This window comes from Bos grunniens, chromosome 23, assembly GCF_055505025.1.
Source record: "Bos grunniens cultivar Pamir isolate PY7600 chromosome 23, Bosgru_T2T1.0, whole genome shotgun sequence".
NCBI lineage: Eukaryota > Metazoa > Chordata > Mammalia > Artiodactyla > Bovidae > Bos > Bos grunniens.
Genome location: NC_141187.1, coordinates 39,968,677 through 39,994,770, shown reverse-complemented (window position 1 = coordinate 39,994,770; position 26,094 = coordinate 39,968,677). Strand labels below are relative to the sequence as shown.

General features: G+C 41.8%; 1 long non-coding RNA gene across 8 annotated transcripts; it reads right to left on the bottom strand.

Annotated features, from left to right (window-relative positions):
- Positions 1-303: 303 nt before the first annotated feature.
- LOC147347676 (uncharacterized) lies at positions 304-24,906 on the bottom strand. Of its 8 annotated transcripts, none has more exons than XR_015152452.1 (5): positions 24,496-24,906; positions 11,083-11,222; positions 8,019-8,120; positions 6,061-6,450; positions 4,327-4,636 (listed from the first exon to the last, which is right to left on the bottom strand). It is a non-coding gene; the product is annotated as an uncharacterized LOC147347676 (long non-coding RNA). The 8 variants fall into 8 exon arrangements; XR_015152450.1 differs by lacking the exon at positions 6,061-6,450 and adding an exon at positions 7,531-7,615 and having other exon boundaries at positions 24,496-24,849; XR_015152449.1 differs by lacking the exons at positions 4,327-4,636; positions 6,061-6,450 and adding an exon at positions 304-737 and having other exon boundaries at positions 24,496-24,839.
- Positions 24,907-26,094: the final 1,188 nt, after the last annotated feature.

The following is a 26,094-nucleotide window of genomic DNA, read 5'->3' as shown; positions in this document are numbered from 1 at the left end:
GGGAAATACTTTTACATTCCAACTGACAGAATTCTCTAAGGTTTTTAGTTCCATTCATCTAAAATTTTAATACCAAGACTTCACTCAAGATAGACACTGCTGTGTCTGACTTTTTCTTATGTTCTCATGTCTGGTTTTTACTTGTTTCTAAAGGCTATTTCAGACCAACATGAACGTGTGAGACAGCCCGTAGTTTGTAATTTCTGTACTCATTATACGTTGTATCAAACATATTGTCAGGCTTAAATATTCAGAGTGGCTTAAAAGTCTAGGAAACTTATTTTAAAATAATTTACAAACACTAGGTTTACAGAACCTTCAATTTCATGTGTCTTGCATATCTAAATTTAGCAAACAATAAAAGAGCAGTTCTCACTGGTTTCCAAAGATGATCCAGTGCAGAGTTGGCTATCTTTCCAAGGTGATATGCCAAATCCTAATATTTTCACTTCTTGCCTTAGGAGAGTTTGTTATTAGAGTTTGCAGAGGATTTTTTTGTTAAGAACTTCTTAAGACTGGTGCAAAGCACTAATTTTGGATGTGGCAGAAACGGTTTAGTGTTGATCTGTAAAGTCCTTCTACATATATTATCTCGTTCATTCTGGAGGAAAGAGTATTGTTATTACCCCTTTTCCACAGATGTGGGATGTGAGTTCCAAGAGTCTAAGTTACGGGTCATGCAGCTGGAAGGATATAGTTAGAGTTCAAATCCATGCCTTCAAGCTCCAAGATCAGATCTTGCAAACAGAAAGAAAATGGTGATTAGAATCTGGACAGATATCAGTAGTCAAAGCCAAATAGGCAAACTGTGCTCATCTAAACTAAATTTTGGCTGTAACTGCAGCAAAGGCAGGTTGCTATTGGTGTTGTTTAAGTCGCTCAGTCATGTCTAACTCTTTTCGACCCCATGAACTGTAGCCCATCAAGTTTCTCTGTCCTGGAGTGGATTGCCATTGCCTTCTCCAGGGGATCTTCCCAACCCAAGGATCAAACCCGAGTCTCGTGCATTGACAAGCAGATTCTTTCCTACTGAGCCACCAGGGAAGCCCATAAAGGCAGGTTACACTGTAGATTTGAAGCTAGGAAAAAAAGACACACATCATAACAATATAAATATGGGAAATACAGTAAAACACAATACTCAATATACAGTTGGGAAATCCGGGAACCCTCAGAAGTTGAAAGGAAAAACAGAGTTGATGACCAAAGTCCTAGAAGACAGTCAGAAAATTACAGTAATTGGGAGAGCAAAGGAAGGCAGCAGAAAATCTTAGATTCCTAAGCTTCCAGGGACTATTTTATTGCAAGAAAGTTGCTAGGTACTGAGCATACATTAACACAATAATATCTTAGCCCTTCACAATTTCATAATATTGTAGAAGAGAGAGAAATGTAGGCAAATAATTACTACAAAATGCTATAAATCATAAAGGAAAAGCCACATACAAAATTCTGTGAAAGCACTGGGAAGAAATTATATAATGACACAATGACAAGAAATAATAATCACCTCATACCAGAAGCTTTCATCTCATCCTGACCTGTGCAGAATGAGGAGGCAGTGGGTGGACTGAAGTGTGGGGAGCACAATGGTTGAGAACTCTCAGCTGGTGTGTGGATGAAGGAGGCCTACAGGAATCTAGTTGCACCAAGTTAATAGTCAGCTGAGACAGAATAAGTCAGGGAAGCACAGAAGTTAAAAGACCCAGGGGTCAGAAAATTATGTTCCCAGGAATATTCCTCCTGGAGATAGTCTGACAGATGATGCCAGAGAGGCCAAAGACAAGCTCCTCCCACTTTACAATTTTGCTTCAGATCAATTCTGCTGTTAACGAACTGGGAGGACTATATAATATATTGACCAAGCCTGGAATGGAGAGTAAAACAAAGATTTACTGATAATTACCCAGGAAAACGAATGGTCATCTTAGATCTGACTCTGCCCGTGGGAATGTGGCCAAGATATCTTTTTGAGCTTTCATTTAAGGGGGAGTGATAATATCCATCTTTTGAGTTGCAAGCTTTTGAAAGAAAAGAAGAAAGAAAGAAAGAAGTGAGGGAGGGAGGGGTAAAGGGAGGAAGAGTAAAAGGAAGGAAGGAAGCTATGTGAAATGCCTGGTTTATTGTGGGCAACCCAACAAATACTATTGATAAGTAACTAAAATAAGCTAGGTCCCACTTTTAACTTTGGTCTTACGTTAGTACACATTAACAGAAAGTAGAGATAAGAGTAATCGTGACTTTTATTTATTGCTTCCTTCATATTTATTTATTTATTTGGCTGCATCGGGTCTTAGTTGTGGCATGAGGGATCTTTCACTGTGGCACGCGGACTCTTCTAGTTTTTGCCAAAGGGCTTATTTGCTCCACAGCAAGTGGGATCTTAGTTCCCCAACCAGGGATGGAACCCACGCCCCCTGCTTTGCAAGGCAGATTCTTAACCACTGGGCCACCAGAGAAGTCCCTAATCATGACTTTCAGAAGCTTGGGGAAAAAGCTGAGGAAGATGCTGAGTTGGGTAGATGTCAAGGAGACCATCCATCACACATTTCTGACTTCCGGGGCTGCTTAAACATACCCAGGCTTCTGCGGCAGCCGACACAATACTGTAGGGCTCTGTGTTAAAAACAAAGGTCATCCTAACGGTGTTATCTCAGACACAAAGCCAGACCAAACAGACATGTCACGAAATAGCCTTACATTCAAGTGAAACACAGGCAATTTGTAAGTTCTCACGTCGGAGCATCATGAGTGATCCCTGTTTCCATGTAATCTTCTCTGTTGTCCCTGCTTAGTATTTATAATGGCTGCCTGGACACAGGACAGCCCTGTTGCAAAGGAGCATGTCTAATGTTTGCTTATCTCTTGTTTTATCAGAGCTGCCAAGTAAAAGCTGCAAAATTACAGCGAGAAGCAGGCAGACAATTCAGCAAACAAGGGGAAGAATATTATCTTCACTATTGTGGGTGATGACAGGTACTTGGGAGGCATTCTGTGGACAAATGGAAAATGTGAACCCACCTCCTTTTCTGTTTGTAGGGTTTGCATAGCTCAGTTTACAGTAATGACTCTAGGGTTGAAGGCACAGTGGGGGAGAAGACAACAAACAGTGATTGTCTCCCGACCCCTGCAGCCCAAATTGACAATGGTTTGCATGCAGGCTTCTCTCATTGTATGTATATATTGTCATTCTGGCGGGCTACAGACCATGGGTTCAGCAAAGAGTCAAACAGGACTGAGAGATTAAGCACAACACAACACAGGTTCTGTTCCTAGGCATCTCTTTGAACTTGACCTTGAATTTCTTGACCACAGTGTCTCTATTTGCTCCTGCCTGAGGCATGCAGTAGCCCACCAGGCCCCTCTGTCCATGGAATTTTCCAGGCAAGAATACTGGAGTGACTTGCCATTTCCTACTCCAGGGGATCTTCTTGACCCAGGGATCAATCTCGCATCTGCGTAAGGGCAAAAGTATTTTTCCTACTGTCTAGAACCAGTGGTATTAAAGATTTAGAACATGCTTTTTAAAAAATTGTAATAGGGGACTTCGCTGATGATCCAGTGGTTAAAACTTCACTTTCCAATTCAGGGGGTGAGAGTTCAATCCCTGGTTGGGGATCTGGGATCCCACACGCCTCACAGCCAAAAAAAAAAAAACAAAACATAAAACAAGAGCAATATTGTCACAAATTCAATAAAGAATTTGAAAAAAAAAAATGGTTCACATCAAAAAATCTTTAAAAAATGGTAATAAAAGACATCAGAAACAGGTTTCAAGTAGTGTTTCTTCTATTAAATAGCTACATGACCTTGGACAAATCACCTTGTATTTCTCATCTGTAAAATAAAGAGATTGGGCCAATGGGTCCTAAAAATGCCTTCCAGTTCTAATGTTCTAGGATCTCATCATTCTGAAGACAAGCCCCTCAGGCAATCGAGTGCGGGGTAGAGATATACATTGCTTGTACTCTGCAAAAATTAAAAAAAAAAATATAGCTCTTTAGTCCTATGATGACTAGAAAGCCTTTAGGAAATCAGGACGGCAAAGATTTCCTCTTTTATGGAACAAAATTGTTTCCCTTTTTTTTTTTTTTTTTTTTGAGGTTCAGAAAGATGTCATGTTTCTTTCTTGGGTGAGCACTTCATTTCCAGAATTAGAATTGATCTCAAGGAAATGAAACATTCATCACAAGTGATAAAACTCCAGTGTATTTGTCACAGCTTTAATAATATATGGCTATATTTAAAGAAGCTCTATTAACCTGGCAGTGACGAGGTGCCAATCTGAATAACCACAGAAAGTTTCCAAAGCAGAAAGCAAACACTTTTGCTTTACACTCCAGAGGTAACTTTAATGCAAAAAAAAAGCATAATAATAAAAAGGAGGGAAGCAAAGATAACTACACATCACTAGCTAAATTAAAAAATTTTTAAAAAAACCTCAAAAGAAAGAAATGTAAAAACTTGTAAGCCATACACATTTTGAAGAAATACGAAAATAATTTCCATTTTGATATAATGAATATTTTTTCAAGTTTTGTAAGTGTGTTCCTTTTTTGGTTTCAATTATCCAGAGTTGGAAGAAGACTCCAAAATCTTTAGCTTGACCTCTTACTTCTGAGAACCACCCCAGAGTCTGCCGAACAGAAAAAAAAAAAAAAAAACCTCAGTCCTGATGCTTAGAAATTGGGATTCTTGTCTAGGTACAAGCCAACTGACTTGAGGGAAAAATCAGACTTACTTTCTGATCGGTAAAATAATATGTTGCATGCACGCATGTTAAGTCGCTTCAGTCATATTTGACTCTGTGCAACCCTATGGACTGTAGCCCACCAGGCTCCTCTGTCCATGGTGTTCTCCAGGCAAGAATACTAGACAACCCACTCTAGTATCTTCCCAGACCCAAGGATCGAACCACGTCTCTTACATCTGCATTGACAGGCAGGTTCTTTACCACTAGCGCCACCTGGGAAGCCCCAAAATAACATGTTTGAATGCCTCAAATCCTGTATTCTTGAAGTCATTCCAAAGAGGTGGACATCTTTTCTTTGCTGAGACAACTGTAGTCCCAACAATGCTGGGAAGGAGAACAAGAGGCATTCGCAGAAATGTGTTCTATAAAACCCAGCACCCAGAATGGACGGACTCAGAGACAAAGGACTTTCCTAAACCTGATTCTAATCCCTCCCTTTAGCTGAAGTCCATTTCTGTCCTCAAAGAAGACATAATTGCTATCCCTCCTTATCTTACACCAGGGTTTTCCATAAACACAAAGAGAGTCATTAGTTATATCTTAGCTTCTTTTCATCTGCTTCCACTAGAAAAATAGAAGAAAAAAGGCACACTTCCCTGCACTAGGGAGGAGGACAGGGGAATCACAGTTTCTAAAAATACTTTTTTTTTGACCGCAGAGCATGGCTTGTGAAATTTTAGTTCCCTGACCAGGGATCGAACCTGGGACCTCAACAGTGAAAGCACTAAGACCTAACCACTGGACTGCCAGGAAATTCCCTAGAAACACTTTCTGTATTTCCAACAGAACAGTCTTAGAAATTCCAAACTGAGTCTAGATAAGAAAGCAAATGAACACCCTAATAAAACAGAAACATGTAACCAAACTGGTAAGATCATTTTAAGATGTCAAAATACGGTTTTGGTTTATCTGCTTCCCGGTTTTTCTGGACAGTTCATGCCGGATCCCACCCTGCAGTCCCTGTGACCATCTGTCTAAAGACCTTTCCTTTCCTACTATTGCTATTTGTTAAACAGTTGAAAGACAAGAAAGCACTTTTCCTCTGGAAAAAGTAAATGCGAATTTTGTAAAAGAAGACCCTAATAGCTATCGTGATTCTGCTCTCTTATATCTGAACCTTCCACTGAGGCTCTGCCCTAAGACAGAGTAGATGACATTGGTTCCACAAAAGGAGGACTGAATTGATGACATAACCAGGCAGGAAAGAGCTCCAACACTCCTGCCTCACCCAAACCACACAAATCATTCTGATGCAGAGATAACATAGGACAAATATTTTTTAAAAAATTAAAGAAATTGTCCCAAACCTTGCTGTCAAGAAGGGATCCACACCTTTTCATTAAAATCAAGTAAGCAAGGGACTTTGCTGGCCATCCAGTGGTTAATACTTTGCCTTCCAGTGCAAGGGGGAACTTCTCAGGTGGCTCAGTGGTAAAGAATCCGCCTGCCAATGCAGAAGACACAGGAGACTCTGGGTCTATCCCTGGATTGGGAAGATCCCCTGGAGGAGGAAATGGCAACTCACTCCAGTATTCTTGCCTGGAAAAATCCCACGGACGGAGGAGCCTGGAGGGCTACAGTCCATCGGGTCGCAAAGAGTTGGACACAACTGAGCATGTAGACACGCTTGCTTACAACGCGGTGGTGCAGAGGGGTACAGGTTCCATCCCTGCTGGGGGAGCAAAGACCCCGCATGCCTCATGGCCAAAAAAAAAATCAGAACATAAATAACAGAAGCAATGCTGTTAACAAATTCAATAAAGATTATACATATATATGTATACATACATAATTATATAATGAAATAATTCCCTTTTTAAAAAATCAAGCAAACAAAACTTGTCCTTACAAAGCAACAAAGTGAAGAATTCTAATGGTTCTATCAGCCAGGAAGCTGATATCTTCCTAAACGCAAAATTGTTGATATTCTTGGATGCTGAAAACATGTGATTACCTCGAAACATAAGAGTGCCTTATGTGGTCCTGGGATCACTGAAGGAGAAGACTCCATAAAGTCTACAACTGTGAGACTTCAAGGTACTTTAGCAAAATCTACATAATTATGTCATCATAAGCCTGCATGAACACACATACAGCCAACATCTTTACATCATGCACACATGGTTAATATCTCACTAACGCATGTGAGCAGGAGAATAAAGCCTTTGTGTAACAACAAAAGGATCATACTGTTTCATTCATACAACACCCACCCTGGAGTCGCCAGACCCTCCAACACCGAAGCTTTTAATAAGATACTTGCCCACAAATTAAAAGGGATTCTGCAATTCCATCACTAGACAAGAATGTGATTTCAGCATCACAAGAGTAAATAAAATAGTAATCCTACTGTTATAAATTATGCATCATTCATCTCAAAGGACAATAAATAAAGCATCTTTCATCTCTATGAATCCCAAAGCAGTTAACAATTTATAAACTAGCACATGGGAATCACTTGATTCATTCTGAAAGAGATCCTGCCCTGGGATGCTGTGGTATTTTTTAAATAGTACACACAGAACTATATTGAAAGGCAAGAAGCAAGGAAATACTATACCAGTGTCCTAGATTTGAGTTGAGGAGGTAAGAACCTGATTGAAATGCATTCAGAAGTTCTTTTCTCCCATTTACCTCAAGGAGATGTGAATTTTGACACTTCCCAGACATTAATTCTCCAAAGTTTTTTGCCAGTGTTCCCATTTCTTTTCAGCTGGGTTATTACAATAAGTTTTTCTGAAGCAAATATTTGGTGTATCATTTACTTATTGACAAACCTTGTTAATTTCCTTTGCCCAGCATGATGCCCAATCTTCTTAGAATAGCAGGAAGGATCCTCCAACATCTAGCCATCCCACCACACTTGGAGAAAAACATCAAAATAATTTGAAGGACTTTCCTGGTGGTTCAGTGGTCTGCCTGCTATTGCAAGGGACGTGGGTTCGATCCCTGGTCCAGGAAGATCCCACATGCCCCAGGGCAGCGAAAGCAGTGCACCACAAGCTCTGAGCCCATGCTCTACAACAAAAGGAAGCCACTGCAATGGGAAACACGCACATTGCAGTGAAGAGCAGCCTCAGCTAAAGAAAGCCTGCACACAGCAATGAGGACCCGGGGCAGCCAAAATAATAATAATTTTTTGAAAGTGACTAACACTTGGTGTGTTAGTACAAGGGAGGAAGTAGATAATATCTGTCCATGTGCTATACTGGGCTTAGTTGCCTGTTGTGTCCAACTCTGCAACCCCATGGACTGTATAGCATACCAGGTTCCTCTGTCCATGAGATTCCCCAGGCAAGGATACTGGAGTGGGTTGCCTTTACTTCTCCAAGGGATCCTCCTGATCCAGGGATTGAACCCGCGTCTCCTGCAAAGGCAGATGGATTCTTTACCACTGAGCCGCTTGACATATTCAGAAAGAGAAACTCTTCTCCCAAGACCTCATCTTTGGTATTGCATGAACCTCTGGACGGCTGCCAAAGCCTTTCCAAAGATTGTGTTTTCCTTATTCACACATCTGAGATGTAATACCATGGGTGATGATTATAACCAAGGGCCATGTTTTTGTCTGCCAAATACAGCATCTCCTGAATGAACTAGGCATCTCTACCCTGCATTTTAGACCTTAAATTTCACCATGATCAAACAGAACAAATATCATCTACCCAGCTGTTAACATCACTATACACATATTTATAGTTTTCTTAAAAAGATATCTTTTCAAATACATAAGGGATTCCCTGGTGGCTCAGAGGGTAAAGTATCTACCCGCAATGTGGGAGACCCGGGTTCAATCCCTGGGTCGGGAAGATGCCCTGGAGAAGAAAATGGCAACCCACTCCAGTACTCTTGCCTAGAAAATTCCATGGATGGAGGAGCCTGGTGGGCTACAGTCCATGGGGTCACCAAGAGTCGGACACGACTGAGCAACTTCACATCAAATACATATTTGATGCTGAGATCCTATATAATATCAGAATCAGAAGTCTGGATTGGCTTCTTAGAAGTGCTTTGTATCATTTTTTCCCCAGTCTTGAGTGCTGTCTATGTGCCAGTTTGTTCGTTTTGGCCTTTTTTTTTTTTAACATAAACTCAACTTGAGCTGCACTATAAGGTCCATGAAAGTACACATCTATAGAGAATAAGCTTCCTCCACGTTACCAAGTCTTAGACTTTGCAAATATTGACAATGTCAGCCCTGTAAGAGTCTTTACACATGTAAGCATTCAATCAATACATGGATTGATACTTGGGATGTGATCTGGAGGCAGTTAAAAAGAGCAGTGCTTGAAAACAGTGAGGAGGAAAGATTTGTTTGCAGCCCAGATTTCTAAATACACTGCAGAGCTCGGAATAAGGTAGGTGTTCAATAAATATTTGTTGAGTAAGTGTTGAAAGAATGCCTATAAATCTTTTCTCTTCTCGCAGTGACTCAAACATACAAAGTAGAATGATAGCCCTTGGGCTAGGAAGGTTGGCCTTTGCCGTCTCCCCGTTTGCCTGCCTGATTCCAGGTGGTGGCAAAGCAGCTTGGATGCCTCTGTTTCAACTGCAAGCTCTCAGTTTTCCTACGTCTTATTAGATAACCCATCTTTTATTCACCCTCAACAGACTCAGGCACAGATGGCTATCCCAAAGTGAAAGACTCTATGCTTGGGAAAGACACAGCTATAAAGAGAAGCCCTAGATCAGGAGAAATTGGGTGATCCTCAATACTTACCCTTCTCTGAAACTAGCTAACCCAGGAATGCAGATTTTAAAGTAAAAGAGATTCTGCTCAGGATTTTTCTGGCGGTCCAGTGGTAAGGTATATACCTGCTAATTTAGGGGACACAGGTTAGATTCCTGATCTGGGAAGATTCCATAAGCTGAGGGGCAACTAAGCCCATGCGCCCCAGCTACTGAGCCTGCAATCTTGAGTCCGCAAGCCTCAGCTACGGAAGCCCACGCACCCTAGAGCCCAGGCTCTGAATCAAGAAGCCTGCCCATCACAACTAGAGAGGAGCCCGAGCTCCCTGCAACTACAGAAAGCCCATGCGCGGCAATGAAGACCCAGAGCAGCCAAAAAAAAAAATTTTTTTAAGAGATCCTCTGCTATTTTAAACAATAATAAAAGAGATTCTGCCCTTAAACCTTGGGCCTTTCTCTGTAAATGTGTTACAGGCCAGGACCACCACCTATTCTGCAGTACAGTCATGTCTCTGTCCACGTAAAGCTTTTCTTATTCAAGGGGAATGAAACTCAGAAGAGCACACGAATGACCAGGAGCTACTATTACCCTCTAAAAGACAAAACAGCATTAGCTGAGAACAAAGCAGGTCCTTACACATCTGGCCTTATTTGGGGACAAGGAGTTCCACATTTGTGAATTTACCAGATAAATGATTTAAGAAATGGCAGACTCTATAAGCAGACCATATACAAGGGACCACGTCACTCATGATCTGAATTAAATCCATGTAAGAAGAAAGTAGGAATTATAGAAGGTAAAGAAAATTAAGTCCTCAAGAATTCCTAAAGAGATGGTGGGGAATTCTGGGTTTCCTAAAACACACAGAGATTTGAGCAAATAGTGTGTGAATCTCAAATGAAGCTATGACTTCCAGATAAAACTGATCATGAAGAAAGTTGCAAAACTGGGACTAGAATCCAGCTATTTTCAATCAGTCAGTGGCTCTTTCCAAAAATCATTTTACTCTTCACCTGTATAAAAATGTGCTCCTTAAATTTGTCCAAGATTGAGGGGAATTTTAGAACGTAACTGTATAAAGGACAGGAGTTGTGCTTTAAATACATTTATATACAGGTGGCGTGTGGGTTTCCCAGTTGGCACTAATAGTAAAGAACCTGCCTGCCGGTGCAAGAGTTGTAAGAGATGCGGGTTCAATCCCTGGGTTGGGAAGATCCCTGGAGAAGGAAATGACCACTCATTCCAGTACTCTTGCCTGGGAAAACCCACGGACAGAGGAGCCTGGTGGGCTATATAGTCCATGGGATCACTGAAGAGTCAGACAAGACTTAGCAACTTTACAACAACAAGAATGCTTTATAATGCACAGCAGGGCTTTCCTTCCTTCTGTGTGATCATGACTAATCAGGGCCCTGCCACAGCACAGGCAGCCAAGGAAGAAAAACCGTTCAGGGCCAAACCAGGCTTGTTCCCACTTGCCACATAGGTGAGGGGCAGTCCCACTGCCAGCTGCCCTGAGAGTGACTCCGTTTGCCCTGCCCCCTATCACAGCCCCAGGCAATGCCCACACCTCTCCAAGCCCAACTGCAGGCCTTCTTAAAGGACCCGGAGGCCCCAGTGTTACCTGGCAACCACGCACCTGCGAGTTAGGTCAGCCAGGCGTGCTAACCTGTGTGTTCAGGCTTGCTGGCTCTGGACGTATTCTTGTGCTCCCTTATTATAGCTCACTCCCCCAGCTCAGAGAGAAGAACAGAGCTGATTGTTTTCCTTCTCGGTTTCCTAGAGACAACAGATCCTCTGATTAGCTCTATGTTGAATGTGCAAAAAGGCTAAGGTATACACCACAGCATTAACCTTGAAAACGTAGCTTTCAAGTAAGTGTCCAGTTTTATTTTGGGAACTGAATCACTGCTAGGAAAGTAGCTCCTTAACTTGGAAGATTTAAGAACTCTGAAAAATAAATTTAAAAAAATTTTAAAGGAAAAATTATTTAATAATTAGGCTTTTGGGGTTTTTTGCTTAACCTCCGTGTCTCTCCAGCCCCTTCCCACCAGAAGAGGTTCCTGGCATCAAGATTTCAAGGGAGATTTAACGAAAGGTTCTGGGACTAGCCTTCTGACCATTCCAATGAGCTGCACTGGTGCATTGGGGTTTGACCAGCTGTAACCCTCCTATGTACCCAGAGTTCCTATTCCTGGCATGGAACCCTGACATTGACGTCCTGTCTGCTGACCTCCCTCCTCTAGGACACTGTTTTCTGGAGCAGATGAACATCTGTCAGGACAGAGAACCAGGCTGCTACAGGGCCTCCTTCCATTGCCCCAAAGGGAGTAAATCTGGGCAGGGCAGGACCTACCCAGATGTGGACGTCTGTGTGCTGCTGAGGCAACCTCAATAAATATTTTGTAAACATTTCCTCAGTCCACCTTAGTGCCTTAAGAAAATGCACTGTTCCTTTTTTTTTTTTAGTACCATATCCCTAGCCTTTTAGTTCTAGGCATGGATTAAGGTTTAGTAAAATCGGACTTCCCTTGCTATCTAGTTTTCTTTTCTTTTCTCTGACTGTTCCCCCTCACTGGTTTCTCTCCTGTCTCATTCTCCTCACATGTCACTTCTCATCTTATCCCATTTCTCTTTGCTCTGCTCGCTCCTCTGTCCTATTTATCCTTATCCCATTCTACAGCCATTGACTGCTTGGCCTGAAAATGGCCAAGTTAAGATGTTCAAGATTCCATGAAAGGCGTTTTCTGAACCATCCTGTTTGATCAAAAAGCTGGAATGTAGGGATTTCCCTGGTGGTCCAGTGGCTAAGACTCTGTATTCCTAACACGGGGGGTCTGGGTTCAATCCCTGGTCAGGGAACTAGATCTCACATGCCAAAATTGAGAGTTAGCATGCTGCAATTAAATATCCCACGCACTGCAATGAAGACTTGGCACAGCCAAATAAATAAACAAATATTCTTTCTTTTAAATTTAAAAAGCTGGAACATAAAGGAAGCCAAAATGTGAAGTAAGCCAGGAATCCAGTGGCTTCCAAGACTTCTTTTTAGGATCAGGCAATCCTCATTGTGCAGACACAAACACTGGTTGTTATTGCCCTATTAAATTTCATTTCTCCTATTTGGGGGGCCATTGCTGAATCACCCTAATCCCTTAAATCTTCTGTTGTTAAACTTTGCCCCTAAGAGTGTTTGTTTCCCAGCCACTTTGCAGACATTACCTCCAGGTTCAACCCTCAAAGTCTCTGAACTCCTAGAACAGAAGGTGAGCTATTAGTCCAGGCTCCTTTACAAATGCCTGAGCACAATGATGAAGAAAGAAGTCAAGGTCACTCTGAGTTTCCTTCCTTTTCTTCCTTCCTGCCTTGTCACAAAGACTCAGACCTTTCCTTCTAGTCAAGAAAGCTGTTACATTGTGATTGTTGATTTTCAAATGTGTTACTTAAAAAAAAAATAAGTGTAGGAATAGAATACTAAACAAGCATTTTTTAAGAAAAGGAAATCTCTCCCTTTAGGGGTCTATTGTAATTTACTTTGTTTTCCAACACCAGTATTTTGCAAACCTGTTTCTCTCTTGCAATCTCATTTGGGGGGAAAAAAAAAAATCTCCTTTTCTTTTTTTTCCTCCTTGCTGGTGGGGTTGATTATGCTTTGAGTTTTCTTGTTTGAATAAGAAACATTTACATGTTTTATGTGCTGTGTGTGTGTGTGTGTATATATATATAAAAGAAATCATTAGCAGTGCCGAAAGTTAATAGCCTTAGAATGTATACCATAATATACTGCGATGTCACTGATAGAGTGAAAAAGATTTAACATAGGACTCAAGGGGAGAAAGTATAAACAGTATGAAACTATTACTACTCCAACTAGTTCTGAAAGAGCTCAATGTGAAACCAAGCAGAAAATGATCATCCCACAACTATAAATATAAAGCACTAAAAAAGACAAAAGCTCTCCGGCATTGTGAAAAATCCATAAATAAAAAGCACCCCCAAAAGCATTTGCTGGCAAAAGTATTTAGTGTGGCAATAAAAAAGAGTATTTGTTTTCTTTATATTAAGTGAATTTTTATGGAATCCGTACAATTAAACACTACATAAGAACATAAGAATTAGAGTTACGTTTGGCACCTAATTGAGACTAGGATCAGGAAGATGCAGAATTTGCAGAGGTTGTGTGCCTTCTCAGTACAGTCAAGGTTACTTGTAATGTCTTGTTAAATGAAAAATGCTCCATACTGAAAAAAAATTCATTTTTTACAGATACACATCAACACACAATATAAAACAGGGCTCTCTTTCATGGCTTTATATATTGCACACAAATGTTTCAGTACAAACAGAACAGCATCTTGAGGCAGGGCTGTATACTCCAAGAAATAATTCTACCAGGCCAATCTTCATATCAAATGTATTTAAGAAACATATTAGTATCTCATTTTATTTTGTTGCTATTCATTAGACTACACGAGAAAGAGTGACTTTTAAAAACAAATTATTTACCTATTCGGCTGTGCTGGGTCTTTGCTGCTGCATGTGGGCCTTATCTGAACTCTGGGAGTGGGGGCTCCTCTCTAGTTGTGATGTGCGGGCTTCTCATTGAGGTGGCTTCTCTTATTGCAAGAGCATGGGCTCTAGGGTGGTCGAGGGCTCAGCAGTTGCGACTCTGGGGCTTAGATGCCCCTTGGCATGTGGGATCTTTCCAGATCAGGGATCGAACCCCTATCCCCTGCACTGGCAGGCAGATTCTTAACCACTGGACCATCATCAGGGAAGTCCCCAAACAGCGGCTTTTTTAAAGACAGAGTTACCTATTCTCAGCTAAAAGAAGATCACAATAGAACCCAACACTACATATGAAGCACTTTAGAACCAAAAAGTAGAGAATTAAAGAATAAACTTAACAAATTACACATAATATCTTCTTGATTCATCAAGTCAAAGATTTCCAAGCCTTAGCCAGACATTAGGGATCATGGTGTTAATAATGAACCTAATAATGAAATGATAATAAAAGTAATTTTGCCTTATATGTTTGTACTTCCATGAGTCCAAGTGACTAAAGTGTGTGGACCAGCTGCTTCAGTCTGCGGGAGACAGAGGTAACTAGTAATCCTGATGGGCAAGATGCTGGTAATGAAGACACAGCAACTGACGTTGGCATAACCTTTGCCCCCACCCCAGTATCTTTAGCAAAAGAGTTGTTAATGCAATGTCAGGTGGAATCACGTGCCCTTCCAATGTCTAGACTGTAGCTCAGATGGTAAAGACTATGCCTGTAATGCAGGAGACTCGGGTTTGTTCCTGGGCTTGGGAAGACCCCCTGGAGAAGGAAATGGCAACCCACTCCAGTTTTCTTTTCTGGGAAATCCCATGGACAGAGGAACCTGGTGCATCCCTGGGGTCGCAAAGAGTGGAATGCGACTGAGAGACTTCCTCCCCTCCAATGTATGGACTGCCCCAGGGCACTTTGAAAGGGAAGTATTACCACTATTTACAGTGTAAACTGGACTATTTACAGTTTCCAATAATTGCCTGAAAAAAAAATCCTCTAAGAATAGCAATTTCAGATGGATTTAAACTAATAGTTAGACTTAGTACAGAACTTGATCCATTGAGGATAGTTTGCCTACTGCAAAAGAAAGGTTCTTAACTCACCCAAATCCCCTTGTTTTTACAAGTCTCTTCTTCTGAGAGTGAGAACTTTTGAGGGACTATATACTTGGTTATCTCAAAGATTAAATCAAGGGGTGTCACTATAGAATTTGTCAAGAACTTACAAATTACACATATTAGCCTCTGAAATGCCCACAACAACCTCTGAGAAAGGTAGTGCTATCGTCTCTTTATAGACCGGAAACTGAACAAAGAGACTTCAGCAACTTGCCAAAGGGTCAGAAAGGCACTGCGTGGTAAAGCCAGGACCTAAGTTCAAGGCTTCTATTTCTAAAGCTAGTCTTTTTCTCTCTCTATGCCAGTGCCTGTCTCAGGAACTTGAAAATGCCCTTTACACAACAATGGTGTGGAAAGTCTTATGATCTATAATGATTCTCCAAGGAAGGAGGAAGATTAGGGCTGATTTAAAGTTGATTCCAGGTTTCAAAGCTACAGAGCTAGGAGGATTTCTCTTGTATTCACAAAAATAGAGACCTCCTAGAGAGAAGCCGGGTTTGGAGGGAAAGAGGATGGGTGTATTTTTAAACTCAGTGTTCAAACAATTTGTACGTTATGTGCATGGTTGGAGGTGGTCTACAGAGAGCTCAGAAAAGAGGGTGAGAATTAGGCTGAGGTCCCTCGGAAGCTGGATGAGATCCACCAAGGAAACAGCTACACACGGAGAAGGCTGTGAGCAGAATCTCAGGGGAACATGGAGGAGGGTGGGGGACGAGCACATGTCTTCCAGAAAGATGGGAAAAGTAAAGTCTCATTTCAAAGAATGGAAAAAATAGTGAAAGATCACTCCTTCCTCAAAGATAAAAATGAAACAGATTTTAGTAAAGGCATAAAGAAATCATGACGGGCAAGGAAAAAGAGTCAAGAAAGTGCAGTGCCTGGTGGTACTAGTGGTAAAGAACTCGTTTGCCAGTGCAGGAGATATAAGAGACCTGGGTTCCATCCCTGGGTCGGGAAGATCCCCTGCAGGAGGACATGGCACCCACTCCAGTATTCTTGCCTGGAGAATCCCATGGACAGAGGAGCCTGGTGGGCTACAGTTCATGGGGCCGCAAAGAGTCGGACACGACTGAAGTGACTTAGCACTCACACTCACGCATGTCTGAATAATCCCAATATTCTCATTAAAGATAAATGAAAGAGCTGGGTAATGTTCTCAAAAGTAAAATTTGGGGACAGTTACCATGGGCAAGTTAGAAGAGAGGACCTGGAGCTGAATAAAAGCGAAATTGATCTGCAGGGAGGACCTAAGTGCTGTCAGATGAACCAAACATGTAGCGGGAAAATAATCATTGCAACCAGAATTTCTCTGGAGAGCAGAGAAATAGAGGAATTTAACCAGGTTCAGGAATTGACAAGAAACATATGCTGTAAGGTCAGAAGAAGGAGAGAGGTTTTAACATGATGTGAGAACTTGGCTAAAATGGCCAAATGTAGAGTCTAAGGCTGTATGTATAAGAGGGAATGGAATGAAAGCAGGAAAGACCACCATAAAGATGGACAGGAAGTTGGCTGAGTGTGAAGGTGGGGAAGGAGGCACGGAAATACAGCCCGTGCGCTGATTCAGGAGGCTGGACACAGCATCTCAAATTCACCGGTTTTTAACACTTCCATGTTCATTTTCAATGATTCACTTTACCTACCTGTCCCTCGAGAACATTTGAGTTTGTAGTTATTTGTCAAATTTTTCTGTCTTCAGTAGCTTAGTGGTAAAGAGTCCACTTGCCATTGCAGGAGGTGTGGGGAGATGCAGGTTCCTGAGACGGGATGATCCCTGGGTTGGGAAGATCCACTGGGAGAGAGCATGGCAACCCACTCCAGTATTCTTGCCTGGAAAATCTCATGGATAGAAGAGCCCAGCTGGCTACAGGAGGCCCACAGGATCGCAAAGAGTTGGACACAATAAGCGACTTAGCATGCAAAGTGACATTTATAAGAAGTGGCTCCATGTCTCAGTCCTGCTGCCGACTCTTCCTGTTCTCTTCTCAGTCACCCACTGTCCTGGGCTGTTTTCTAGACTTCTCGTTCCAACACACTTTGCCTTTTGTCTGCCATCTTTCCCTTTAAAATATCAAACCAGAGTGATCTCATTCCTTTCCTAGACTTTGTACTACCAAGCATTAGAATACTGTATCATCCTTTTACTATAAAAGAGCCCTTGTTTGTTTATCCAAGCCAGTAAGAACAGAGAGCCACAGATGAGCGTGCTTTAAACCTTGCTTTTGTGTAAGAATTTGTACTACCTCCGTAGTTCCTTTTAGTTACGTATCTGTTGGTTACACCATGTGCCAACTCTGTGCTATGGACAGAACAGTGAATAGATATGGTCTCTACCTTCAAATAACTTTCAATCTATGGGGGAGAAATGAAATTAAATATATGCTATCTAAGCAGTGTCTTAGACAAAGTGTGTACTGGGAGGAGTTTTATCCAAGATGGATACAAAACGGACATGACTGAAGCGACTTAGCATGCACTCACGCGGCACCCCACAGTTGCCACTGGCCAAATGTGGCCATCAAGTGCTTGAAATGCGGTTGGCTACTAAGGAACTGGATTTTAAATTAGTATCCTTGTAATAAAATTTAAGTAGCCACATGTGATACTATTAATAACTCCCTCATCGAATGGTGCAAATCTAAAGTGCCCTCTCCCCTATGGGGCAATCCTAGTGAACTTCCTGTTCATTCACACTAGATGTCTTTCTCCTGGGTGACTGTCTTTCAGGACTCAGTCGTCACCTTCTCTGTGAAGTCTTCTTAATGACTCCAGGTTAAATTATTTGATTCCAGTTTTGTCTTTCTGTAAGTCATTTTCCATTATATTGTTGCATATAATAATAATAATATATATATATTACTTCTTGGAAGGAAAGTTATGACCAACCTAGATAGCATATTCAAAAGCAGAGACATTACTTTGCCAACAAAGGTTCATCTAGTCAAGGCTATGGTTTTTCCAGTGATCATGTATGGATGTGAGAGTTGGACTGTGAAGACAGCTGAGCACCGAAGAATTGATGCTTTTGAACTGTGGTGTTGGAGAAGACTCTTGAGAGTCCCTTGGACTGCAAGGAGATCCAACCAGTCCATTCTGAAGGAGATCAGCCCTGGGATTTCTTTGGAAGGAATGATGCTAAAGCTGAAACTCCAGTACTTTGGCCACCTCATGCGAAGAGTTGACTCATTGGAAAAGACTGTGATGCTGGGAGGGATTCGGGGCAGGAGGAAAAGGGGACGACAGAGGATGAGATGGCTGGATGGCATCACCAACTCAATGGACGTGAGTTTGAGTAAACTCCGGGAGTTGGTGATGGACAGGGAGGCCTGGCGTGCCACAATTCATGGGGTCGCAAAGAGTCAGACATGACTAAGTGACTGAACTGAACTGAACTGATAATATTATAGTCATTTATTGTAATAAATATATAACATATGCTACATATTATATGGGGCTTTCCTGGTAGCTCAGATGGTAAAGAATCTGCCTGTAATGCAGGAGATCCAGGTTCAATCCCTGGGTCATGAAGATCCTCTGAAGAAGGGAATGGCTACCCATTCCAGTATTCCTGCCTGGAGAATTCCATGGACAGAGGAATCTGGTGGGCTACAGTCCATGGGGTTGCAAAGAGTCGGACATGATAATATTTTACATAGATATGTAATTTTATAGCTTTATATGCTTGTGTCATGAACTCCTTGAAAAGAAAGACTATCTCTTAAGTCATTCTATAGTTTTATACGCCAACACAGGACCTGGTACCTGCCTACTGAATCAATACAGAAAAAAAAATGAGTAACCACATGTTGCTTGGATGTGACTTTGAATTACGAGAGAGAAAACTTGAGAAATCTTTATACAGGTCAGGAAGCAACAGTTAGAACTGGACATGGAACAATAGACTGGCTCCAAATAGGAAAAGGAATACATCAAGGCTGTATATTGTCACCCTGCTTATTTAACTTATATGCAGAGAACATCATGAGAAATGCTGGACTGGAAGAAACACAAGCTGGAATCAAGATTGCCGGGAGAAATATCAATAACCTCAGATATGCAGATAACACCACCCTTATGGCAGAAAGTGAAGAGGAACTAAAAAGCCTCTTGATGAAAGTGAAAGTGAAGAGTGAAAAAGTTGGCTTAAAGCTCAACATTCAGAAAACGAAGATCATGGCATCCAGTCCCATCACTTCATGGCAAATAGATGGGGAAACAGTGGAAACAGTGTCAGACTTTATTTTGGGGGGCTCCAAAATCACTGCAGATGGTGACTGCAGCCATGAAATTAAAAGACACTTACTCCTTGGAAGGAAAGTTATGACCAACCTAGATAGCATATTCAAAAGCAGAGACATTACTTTGCCAACAAAGGTTCATCTAGTCAAGGCTTTGGTTTTTCCTGTGGTCATGTATGGATGTGAGAGTTGGACTATGAAGACAGCTGAGCACCAAAGAATTGATGCTTTTGAACTGTGGTGTTGGAGAAGACTCTTGAGAGTCCCTTGGACTGCAAGGAGATCCAGCCAGTCCATTCTGAAGGAGATCAGCCCTGGGTGTTCTTTGGAGGGAATGATGCTAAAGCTGAAACTCCAGTACTTTGGCCACCTCATGCGAAGAGTTGACTCATTGGAAAAGACTCTGATGCTGGGAGGGATTGAGGGTAGGAGGAAAAGGGGACGACAGAGGATGAGATGGTTGGATGGCATCACTGACTCTATGGACGTGAGTCTGGGTGAACCCTGGGAGTTGGTGATGGACAGGGAGGCCTGGCGTGCTGCGATTCATGGGGTCACAAAGAGTTGGACACAACTGAGCGACTGAACTGAACTGAACTGAAGGTGCAGGCTCTAAACACAAGCTTCTGCTTCCTTTCACAATCCCCTCATGAGAATGGCCAAGTCCAATAATTCAGGAAGGTTTTGCATCCATAAGATGGATGATGGAAAAATCTTGTTTTTTGTTTGTCTGGTTTGGTTTTGGCTTTTAATGAGTTGCAGTTTTAGCCTTAAACACTGGGAGTTAACATGGTTAACTGGGTGCACGGGCCATTTGGCTGTCACCCTGCATGACTGAAGTACAAATCATTCTAAGAACCACTCTTCTCTGAAATCTGAAATATGGTGATTTGGAGAATTCCAAATAGTGATGCATAATTTTTCAAAACCGTAGCTAAAAGGAGTGGGGCGGGAAGAGTTGATACTTTGGCTAAAGGAGAGAAAAAGCAAAAAAGGTCTCTGATTTGGGCTATAGAATGTACATGGGTGCAGGCATCTGTTAATGGAGTAAACCGGGGGTCCCCAACCTCTAGGATCTAACACCTAATGATCTGAGCTTGGAGCTGGTATAATAATATTTATAAAAATGAAGTGCACAAGAAATGCAATGCACTTGAATCCTCCCCAAACCACCCCCCTCCCTGTCCATGGAAGAACTATCTTCCACAAGACCAGTTCCCAGTGCCAAAAAGGTTGGGGCCTGCTGGAATGGAGGACAGCATCAGTACAGAGTTAGGCAGGCATACAGATTGCAGGAAAGGAGACTAACGGAGGCTTTTTCTGGTCCTGCGCGTTCAGCCCACCGTTCACCGCCTGTGGCTGCTCTTTTTATGAGAACTGGCGCACGTTTAACTGCTATAGCTGTTGGCTTCTAGGCTTCCTTCTACCCACAGAGGAGGCATTCATTCACATTTCAGCTATCATTTCCATTAAACCATGAAAGTACTAATGGTACCTAATCTAACTGGATAAGGCACAACCAAATAAATACATCCCCTAAATACCCTAATTATAAAGTATCTAGAAACATAGTGGTGGTACTTATTGAAAATAACTACATTCACTGGAAACTTAAAATTTTCCTTTCTAAGTGTATGGAAAAACCAAATAATCTTTGTGCAGAAAGCAGGGAGTAGCAATTCCATTAAGATATTTCATAGGGGAAAAAAAAAAAGCACTAGCCCCATTTTGTCTATTTCAAGCTCCATTTTGCTCATATGGTAACTTAGAGAATCATTCAGAGAAAGGGAGTGGGAGGAAGAAAGAGCTACATTTCCTTGGAAACTTAGATACATTTTTCTTTCCTGTTTTATCTGTGCACACAGGTGACATCTTCTTAATGAGGGTCTTCAAACGTCTCCGCCTTTCAGAAGTGTCTCTGGTGTGCCCCCGGACAACAGTCTCTGATTTTAGCTTTCAAATATGCTCAGGATATGGAGTAATTTTTTTTCACTTAACACTATTCATTGTTTTACCTGCCTTAGTGGGAATTATGGATTTGATTAATGGGCTCAAAGATTTGGTTCTTTTTAGGTTCCTTATCTCCGTTCCTTCCTGATGCATGATGTTTCCAACAGCCTCTGAATACTTGTGAATCATATCTGCCAGAGAACTTTAAAAGTAAAATAAAAGCAGGGTGGTTTATCCTGGCATGTGTGGTGACCACTTACATTAAGTATATTCATACATATATGTATGTGTTTAGTCATATATTTGGGAGAAGGCGATGGCACCCACTCCAGTACTCTTGCCTGGAAAATCCCATGGATGGAGGAGCCTGGTAGGCTGCAGTCCATGGGGTCGCTAAGAGTCGGACACGACTGAGCGACTTCACTTTCACTTTTCACTTTCATGCGTTGGAGTAGGAAATGGCAACCCACTCAGTGTTCTTGCCTGGAGAATCCCAGGGATGGGGGAGCCTGGTGGGCTGCACAGCGTTGGACCCGACTGAAGCAACTTAGCAGCAGCAGCAGCAGCAGTCAGATATTTACTTCATTCAGCAGACTATTCTGCGTTAGGCATTAAGCTTGGTACTTGGAAGAATCTGTAGTGATTTTAGGCTCTACTGAGTTAAATGAGATAGTGGGACTTCCCTGGCGGTCCAGTGGCTAAGACTCCACGCTGCTAATGCAGGGAGCTCGGGTTTGATCCCTGGTCAGGAAACTCGATCCCACGTGCTACAACTAATGTCCTGTGAGCTGCAACTAAGATCCAGAGCAGCCAAAATAAATAAATATTAAAAAATAAATGCAAAAGTTACAAAAAATAATGAGATGGTGGCCAACCATGGAGCGCCACTTTGAACAGTCTCCATGGTTATGACAATGCAAATAGGTATGCAAAGTGAAAGTAACTATAGCAGGGCTTGTTTATTCTGTTTTAATTTTGGTCACCCTGTTAATCAAATAGATAATCAGGAAGCACCTGGGTTCAGAGAGTTAATAAAAATGTATGACACATGCTCCCGATGAAGCAAACCACCAACACTGAAATTTACAGGTGCTACAAAAATAACCACAAATAACCAGGCAACTAATCCCTCATCACTGGGAGTGCAAGCTTTGAGTCAGATATGCATATTTATCACCCCAAGTGGCTCTCAAAGATGAACTAACACTTATAGGTTTATTCAAGGCCTTGCAGAAGAAGGATTATCTAAGAACACAAAGTATTTGGGTGTGGGGAATTAAATATACATGATTTCGGTGACAGCTTCTCCCCAGTTTGTATTAACCAGTAGAAATGTGCTATTTTTGACGCATGCACACCTTCATGGACAAGTAGAAATCCAGACAAGTGTTTAATCCGTGGGGTGATCAGATAAACAGTCTAGCACTAGGATGGCACTAACAGCCACTCCTTGGAAAAGAGTGTATTTTTTCTTCCATTTGGGCAGCATATGAGTAAGTTCACTAAAATAAGCTGGAAAATATTCCTGACTCGTTCAAATGCAATCTGTGAGCTCCAAAAATAAATAAAGATTGCTCCTAAGAAGTCTAGAACATGATACGATGCAAAGCAGTGGTAACAGATTAAGTGCTCTCATACTCCCAAACATCTGAACCAGCCTGTTCTGCCTGGTTAACAAGGAAATAAGATGTGCACAGAGATCTTAAATTATGACTTTTCTCACAGGTCCTCAGATCCAGAATTTTTAAAATGCATTTGTTGAAACGTAAGTAGTAGTGATAAATGTATGTGTGTATTCACTCTGAAATGTGACATCAGTTCAGTCACTTAGTCATGTCCAACTCTTTGTGACCCCATGGACTGCGACCCCGTGGACTGAGCACACATTATTTCATACTTACTGATGGGCATAGGAAACACAGACCTGAAAAAGTGAAAGTGTTAGTCACTCAGTTGTGTCCAACTCTTTGCGACTCCATGGACCGTAGCCTGCCAGGCTCCTCTGTCCATGGGATTTTGCAGCCAAGAATACTGGAGTGGATTGCCATTTCCTTCTCTAGGGGATCTTCCCCACCTAGGGAATGACCGTGGGTCTCCTGCATTGCAGGCTGATTCTTTACTGTCTGAGCTACCAGGGAAGCCCAGGAAGAACAGAAGATGCTGCTACTACAGAAAAAGTTCCATATTCTGAGTAATTATAAAATAAGCACACTTTGCTTAATCATACACACACATCAGTATACACACACAAGCTCAAACTCTTTCTACCATCCCTCGCAACAGCACACATGATCCTTAATACAGAAGAATTCAAGCACAAATGATGGTGGGTATGAATTGACTATAAGTTGATGACAATCAAGAAATTTCCAGAGAAACTTTAGATGTGCATGCATGCTCACTCGTGTTCAACTCTTTGTGACCCCATGGATTGTAGCCCACCAAAGGTCCTCTGTCCATGGGATTTCCCAGGCAAGAATACCGGAGTGGGTTGCCATGTCCTCCTCCAGGGGATCTTCCCCACCCCGGAATCGAACCTGGGTCTCTTGCATTGCAGGCAGATTCCTTACCACTGAGCCAACTGGGAAGCCCCAAACTTTAGATGACTTTGCTTATATATGCACGTATCGAGTATAGTTGTTAAGGTTCTTACTCTAGAGTCAGACAGATATAGTTACAGATTCCAGCTCTGATACTTAATAGCTATGTGACCTTTGATAGAATGTTTACCAGCCTGGTAAGAAAATTGTGCACACAGCAAGTGTTTAATAAATACAGCCACTGCCACCACCATCATCAAAACCATCATTATTATCAAAATCATCATTATCATAAAAAATTTGGGGGAAGAAGGAGTATGATCCAAGCTGTGCCTTTGGAGATGAATTTGGCAGGAATGCACAGAGTGAGCTGGAGAGCTAAAGCAAACCAGAAATACTCATGGTTCTATTTAGAATATCTCTATCTTGTCCATCATCCTCTTTGCAACACCCCACACACCCACAAGAGTTGGAGTAGAAAACCTAAAACTACCACACAAATGAGGCAAGGCTGGCATTTCGGCCTGAAGTGAGTAATAGCCAAGGATCCAGACAGAAGTCTTAATATTCCCTATCCCCGCTTTTCTCAGGAGCTCAGGACTAAAGAGCGGACAGACGTATCTCCGGGCTCACACCTAGAGATCTCACCCTCAGCATTCACTTGCGATGCTCCTCCATGGTCTCTGCTGCCTGCACTGCTGGCCATCTGTTACAGTGGCATCGTGCCAGCTTACAGGATAGCTCGCCGGCTTCACAGAAGCCCTGGGGCCAAGAAATGGTTTCAACAGGAAGCCCTTATGCAACTCACAAGAGTGCCTGGAGAGAACTCCTGATTGCCTCTTCTTTTCCCCACACAGCAATGCTGATGGTGATTTCTGCTTCATGACATTTTATTTCACCTGTTGATTAAACTAGTAGGGTCTCCAATCTAAATCTTGAAATCTGGAGAGGAAAAACACGAACCATGTGTAGATACCTGTGGCTGCCAAACAGACAGGTGGTGTTATTGCCTGCTTCTTGGCAGGGCTAATGGGAAGCAGCACGGTTTCCATCAATACTCTGCGAGTTTCTCCTCTAATTCCCCAGGATTCTCCCCCGCCATGAAACCCCCTCTTTTCCCCAGTCCTTATACTATCTGTGAGGTTTAGCAACGATGGCTTTGCTCAGCTCATCTTCCACCTGTGTCCACATTAATTTAAATACATACACATAAGTTGTTCTTGTAAGACACAAAGATATTTAAATACATCTGGTGTTTTGAACTAACGCATATGTGTGACTGTAATATGCTTTATCATTACATTAAAGAATATATATCCTTTGGGGCTGAGAGAACCAGAAGAATAAATGTCAATTTTAACTAAATAAAATAAAAATCTTCAACCTAATGATCAAGAGAATTTTCAGTTTCTATTCCATTAGGTATTAGCATTTAAAAAAAAAAAATAGAGAATGTATCCAAAACAAAACACTTTAGTCCTAATAGTAGGGATTTGCACCTGGTAGACAGAAAGTGCAGTGGTAAGAGTTTAATGCCCCCTGATAGGGCTCCCCAGGTGGCGTAGTGGTAAAGATCCTGTCTGTCAAGGCAGGAGATACAGGAGATGCAAATTTGATTCCTGATCAGGAAGGAGAAGGAAATGGCAACCCACTCCAGTATTCTTGCTTGGAAAATTCCACAGACAGAGTAGCCCGGTGGGCTATAGTCCATGGGGTCGAAAAGAGTCGGACATGACTGAGCAACTGAACACATGCATGATGATGAAAGGAATGTTGATTTTCCAGGCTTGATTTTCACTGGTTCATTTATTCAACAGCTGTGGATCAGGTATTGGGCTGAAGGTTAATATGTAGATAGCAAGTCAGCCAGAATAGCTCTGGTCAAGAATTTTACCATCTAGTGTCATATGTGTGTGTATATGTGACCAGACAAACACAAAACAAAACAGAAATTCAGGGATGGGGACACACACAGGTATTATGAAAGGACTTACTCCAGCCTGCAGAGAAAAGAAAACTTCCTGGAAAAGCCCCAAAGCAGGTTTCATTAAAAGTTTGAATTCACAAAGCATAAGAACTATACATCACTTTTCCTTATCTAACTGGCTGGATAATTCTACACATATATTCATTATTCAAATTTTGCAAAAATTTCTGAGATAGATTAAAAAGAACCTATGAAATGGGACTAATTATTCTTCTCTGTCACCACTGGGAGAATATAAAAATCCAGAGATAAAGAAAGAA